Genomic DNA, 6,000 nt, shown 5'->3' with positions numbered 1-6,000 from the left:
GGCTGATGCCAGCTTTAATGCGATTAGTGCTTCATACTCTGTCTTATTGTTTGAGGCTTTAAACCCCAAACGAATGGATTGTTCCAGTATCTACCTATCTGGTGATACCAGCATTACTCCTGCCCCCGCTCCTTGTCGGTTTGAACTCCCATCAACAAACAACCGGAAGGTGTCACCGATGTAAATGCTGCAGGGTCTGAGTTTCTCTTCTTTCCTTTGTTCCGCTGTCCCTTGATGGGTACTTCCTTGCTCACTTGGACGTTGCATACCTCGGCTCAACGGAGCCCAATGTATGGCGGCGTCTGGTGTGAATTCGGCCACGAAGTTGGCTCAGACTTGGCCCTTAATTGCTGTCCTGGGTCTAAATTCTAGGTCATATTGGCCCAAGGCCACTGCCCATCTGGCTATTCTGCCTATCAAATCTCCCTGCTACAGCAGGAACCTCAAATGATGTTTAGTTAATACCACAATTTTGTGGGCTTGAAAGTAATGGTTTAGCTTTTTGGAAGCCATTACTAATGCTAGTGTTAACTTCTCCAAGGGTAAGTACCTGGTCTCTGTATCTGCCAGGGTTTTACTTACGTAGTAAACTGCCTTTTGCTCTCCCTTTTCTTCTCTGACTATTACTGCACTCACTGCATGCTCTGAAACTGCTAAGTATAAAAACAGCTCCGCTCCAAGTATTGGATTTGAGAGAACTGGAGCTGTGGTCAAATACTTCTTCAAGTTGGCCAAGGCGGCTTCACACTCTTCTATCCACAAGAAGTCTGTGGCTTTCTTCACTAGGCTGAAGAAAGGTTTGCACTTGTCAGAGCTTCTACTTATGAATCTATTTAGGGTTGCAGCCCTTCCAGTAAACATCTGCACTTGTTTTGCCGACGTTAGGCTCTTTAGCTCTAAGATGGCTTTGATCTAATCTGGGCTTGCCTCAATGCCCCTTCTAGTTACCAAGTATCCTAAGAACTTACCAGACCCAACTCCAAATGCACACTTCGATGCATTGAGTCGGAGCCGATATGTTCTAAGGATGTCAAAGACTGCTTTTAGGTCTTTCAGATGACCCTCAGGTTCTTTGGTCTTCACGACTATGTCATCTATAAATACGTCCACTGTTTTGCCAATCAGATGTCTGAACATCTTAGTCACCAATCTCTGATAGGTTGCCCCTGCATTTTTCAATCCAAAAGGCATCACTTTGTAGCAGTATAGCCCTTTTAGGGTGATGAATGCAGTCTTTTCCTCATCTGGGGGGTACATAGCTATATGATGGTACCCCTTGTAAGCATCCAGGAAGCTCATTCTTCCATGCCCTGAAGTGACATCCACCAATTGGTCTATCTTGGGTAATGAGAAATTGTCTTTGGGACAAGCCTTGTTTAGGCTAGTAAAGTCCACGCAGACCCTCCACTTACCATTCTTTTTCGTCACCACCACTGTGTTTGATAGCCATGTCATGTAATTTACCTCTCTAATGGCTCTGGCTTCCAGAAGTCTATCTACTCCTCTTCCATTGCCTCAATATGCATTAATGTCAGCCTCCTTGCTCGCTGGATGACAGGTTTGGCTGACCTGTCTATATTCAGCCTGTTGCAGGTGACCTCGGGGTCAATGCTAGGTATCTCGTAGGGCGTCCATGCAAATACCTCCAGATTTGCTCTCAGGAATGCCTCTAGTTCTCTTTCCTCTTTCTCGGCTAAGCCCGAACTGAGAAAGAAAAAGCATTCTTCATCCCCTTGCTGGACAAGGATTTTCTTCAATGCTTTTTCACTCTTCTCAACTGGCTTTTCGCCGACGTCTTCCAGGACTTCCATGTCCTCATCCTCGATCTCTGCTATTTCTGGTTCTCGTATGCTGCAGGTGGATTTCATTACTGCCATAGAGCAATTCTTTGCCTGCAGCTGATCCCCTCTGACTTCTTCTATTCCATGTTCTGTTGGGAACCGCAATAGTTGATGCAATGTTGAGGGAACAGCCCCCATTGCATGTAGCCATGGCCTTCCCAGGATAGCATTGTAAGGGGAGGGGGTGTCGATTATGGTGAACTCTACTTTTATCCTCTTGGTGCCAGCTTGCACCTCCAGACTTGCTGCTCCCAGTGGCCACGTCGATGTTCCATTGAACGCAACCATTGGGCCATTGGACTGCTCCAGGTCATCATGGTGAAGGCCAAGCTCCTTGTAACACCCGACATACATGATGTCACAAGAGCTACCCTGGTCAACTGAGATGCGCTTCACTTGGTACTCTCCAATCTGGATGGATATTACCAAGGCATCGTTGTGTAGGTAATCCCTTAGATCCTCCTTGGTCCGTCCAGGAGCTCGGCTATCTCCTGACTTCAGCTTTTTCGGTGCACTACTCCCAGCTTCATTGTGAGCCTTCTTTGACCTTTTTCCATTAGTTGCGTCGAAGCACAACTCCTACCTTTGAACATGTCGATGGTCTTTGGGGTCTGCTTCCTTGGCGCGATATGTCCTTCTAGATTCTTCCCTTCTTCACACTCCTCGGCCGACCTCCCTTGAAGGCCGGTGAGGTGTTTTTCACTCCTGGTGTGCTGGGGGACTGTAGGGACTGTTTTCTGCCCATCTTTTCGAGCATCTTTCTTGGCCGCTGGAATTGGCGTATCTTGCATCGGGAATGGTGGCTGCATGACGTTGTTCTACATCATGAATTTGACCATCGTTTGTAGGTCCACCAATTTGTCCGCCATCGCCTTCACCTCATCGTCCCTCCGCAGACATCTTTCATTAGGTTTCCCACTCCCAGTAGGAGTGTTGTCCCCAACCTTCTCTTTCTGTCCATCGTTGGCCATCTATTCTCCTTTCTTTCCCACAGACGGCACCAAATTGTGTGTGTCAATTTCTGACCACACTGCCAATCAAGCACTCAGCTGGAGAACACTGACATAATAGATTAAGCCCGAACAACCTGTCACAGAAAGAAGAGATTCCGGCAGTGGTTTGTCCACCAGGGGGCACTTCGACGATCAAGTTAGTTATTTCTCAAAGATAGCAATTAGTGCTTAACTCACTATTCAGAATATAAAAAGCGTACCTTAGACCCATGGGGGTGCCTCTCTTTTATAGCCAACATAGTCCTAATCCAAATAGAAGCCTAGCTTCAATGGACTTAGGATTACTGCTAATCTTAGACTCCCAGTAGGATTGGGATAAACTCTCTAAGAGTCTTATCTTTATCCAAACTGAAGTCAACTCCCATTCTAGGACTCTTGTCCTTTATCCGCTTATCCCGGATTCCGGTTTCTTCGCAGATAACCTCAGCCTAGCCGAGATCATCTCGGCATCATGACCAGGACACGTGGCACCTCTGCTGGCACTTCGGTGACATCTCGGCCACGTGTTGTCATTCAAAATTTATGTCTCCACAAAGACTTATGGTAATTCTTTTACTAGACTAGCCAAATGCCAAATAAGGTCTTAACCAATTTTCAAAAAAAGAAAACTCTGAAAATTGCGAACTGGGAAAGCCAGTCGGTAGTTGGAGTGGCCAACAGTAGTTAGATGGACCAGCCCATTTATTTTGTATTGTTCGGCTATGGCCCAATTTAACCCAATTTTTTGTCCAGGTTCAGTTTTTCAGCCAAAATGGGTCCAAATGAGGTCCTTTATCTTTAATAATTTACTTTACTTTCACATGAAAATGGTTTGGCCCAATATGATTAGGCCCTTTTTGTGTTATGACCATTTTACCCTTGTAGGTCGATAATTAACTCACAAGACAAATGTTCACAACTACTTCATCTTAAACCAGCTCATGGTTAGTCTTATGCCAATGAAAAGCTATTGGAAAGTACTATCCAATGGTCTCAGCCAATTTGGAACCTTGAGGGCACTGTTTGGTTTGGATTTTGGAAATAGTTTTTGAGATCTCAAATTGAAAACTCATTTGTTTAAAAAAATTTCAAAGCTATTCTAAATTTATCACTATTTCTAAAACCTATGAAGTACCATTTCAAAACAAGTGTCCTATCCGTTTCAGATACGCAAACACTTCGGAGACACGTATGAGACACTTCACATGGCATATACCCTTATTTAATTAATTTATTTTTAAGGGTCACACCGGGAACACTTTGGGGACATGTTAAGTTGTTTTTTTCCCTATTTTATTTAGTGCTTTTGATGAATGTTGAATATTTATTTATTTTTTCTTAGATTTAAATACTTAATAGATCATCCAAAAAAAAAAAAAAAGATATAAATTGTAAGTATTAATTTAAAATTGCTTTTAAAAAAGTAGAATTAGAATTAGTTGTTGTTAATAATATTGATTGTTTGTGAATGTAATAGTAATCTAGATAGCAAGTAAAAATATGTGAAAACATATTTTATTGTTGTGTCCCTGCCTTGTACATGTTCCCATTTTTTTGAAATTGTTGTGTCATGTGTCCCGTGTCCACATATGCATCCGCATCCGCATCCACATCTGTGTCCGTGTCTGTGTCTGCATCTACATTCGTATTGGTGCCCTTGCTTCTTCGCCCAAAACTATTTCAAATCAATTTCATATTATCTCCATTCCCAAAACTATTTCAAAACTATTCCAAATTTAACAATTTCAAATCAAATTTAATCCCTAATTACTAAAACTACATTAATTGAATCATTATCTATGTTGAAGTATGCAATATATCAAATTTTCAAGTTAACCAGATTTTTTTGAATGAAACTTTTTAAAGAAATTATTTGTCAATTGATATAAAATTTAAAACAAAATGAATTTGTATTTTGAATTAATAAAAAATGTTTTTGAAATTAGTGGAAAAAATGTGTTAAATTTAAATTCGGACCAATGTGGAATGAGTAAAATATTTTGGATTAACTACCAACTAGTCCCATTAAGTGGACTTAAATACCAATTAGTCCTCTTCACTTTTTCAATGCACTAATAAATCCTACGTTGCCTATGTTGCCCTCTTTGAAATATTATCCAGCAAATTCTTTTATCTTCTCTCTCTAGCAAATCTTTTCATATTCCTCACCCCTCTCTTTACCATATCTCCAAAATTTTCACACTACCATTTTTCACCACTATCGCCGTTGGCTAGCCGCCGCCATCTAGCCACCAAGACCATCACCACCATCATCATACAACCACCACCACTACCATCATCATCATCTTCCATTTGCTACTGCCAACGATCTACACTCCACCGTCATTCACCAACCACATCAACCATCACTGATCTACACTATACATCTCCAATCTCCATTCTATCGTTACCGATCCACCGATCTAGTTCTAGATCTACATCGATCTAGTTGTTTCAATGGTGAAATTGACTCCAAAATATCTCCAAATAACAATATTTTTTCAAATTTGACCCCTCCTCCTTCTTCCCTTCATCCTCTCTCTCTATTTTTTAAAACATATATGTTGTAAATTTATGTTTCAGTGAGAAATTTATCATTTGCTAGTTCTGTATATGTATATAGGATAAGAGTGTCTTGTGAGTAAGTGAGTAGAAGTGTGAATGTGAATGAGTGAATGGCGTCTATTTTTTTATTTTTATAAATCATTTAGTGGTAAATTTATCATTGAATGTATGTTTAATCATCATTGCTGTTGTGCTGGAATTTTGAAATGTAGTGCTAAATTTATCATTGATTTTGTTTCATATGTTGTGGATTGTTGTCGAATCGAAATTTTCAGTGATAAATTCATCATTGATTTTCGTTCAGTATGTTGTTGTTGTTGCTGATAGATGTTATTTTTGTTGAAATAATTCAAAAAAAATATTGTCGGAAACTATTGCCAGAGGTGGTTGCCAGTGTCGGCGGTAGTTGCTAGCAGAGGAGGAGAAAGTCATAATAGTGTTGATAATAGGGATAAAGAAGGTGAGAACAAAGGGCATTTTGGGGATATTGATAGGTGAAAAAAAGAACAGGATTTATAGGTAAATAAAGTCTGCTCAATAGGACCGGCCTGTAAGTGCCCTAAATAATTTTGAAAACTATTTGGCTTTAAAGTATTCAAAAA

The sequence above is a fragment of the Camellia sinensis genome, chromosome 7 (genome assembly GCF_055761805.1).
Source record: "Camellia sinensis isolate YWXY chromosome 7, ASM5576180v1, whole genome shotgun sequence".
NCBI lineage: Eukaryota > Viridiplantae > Streptophyta > Magnoliopsida > Ericales > Theaceae > Camellia > Camellia sinensis.
This window is presented reverse-complemented; position numbering follows the sequence as displayed.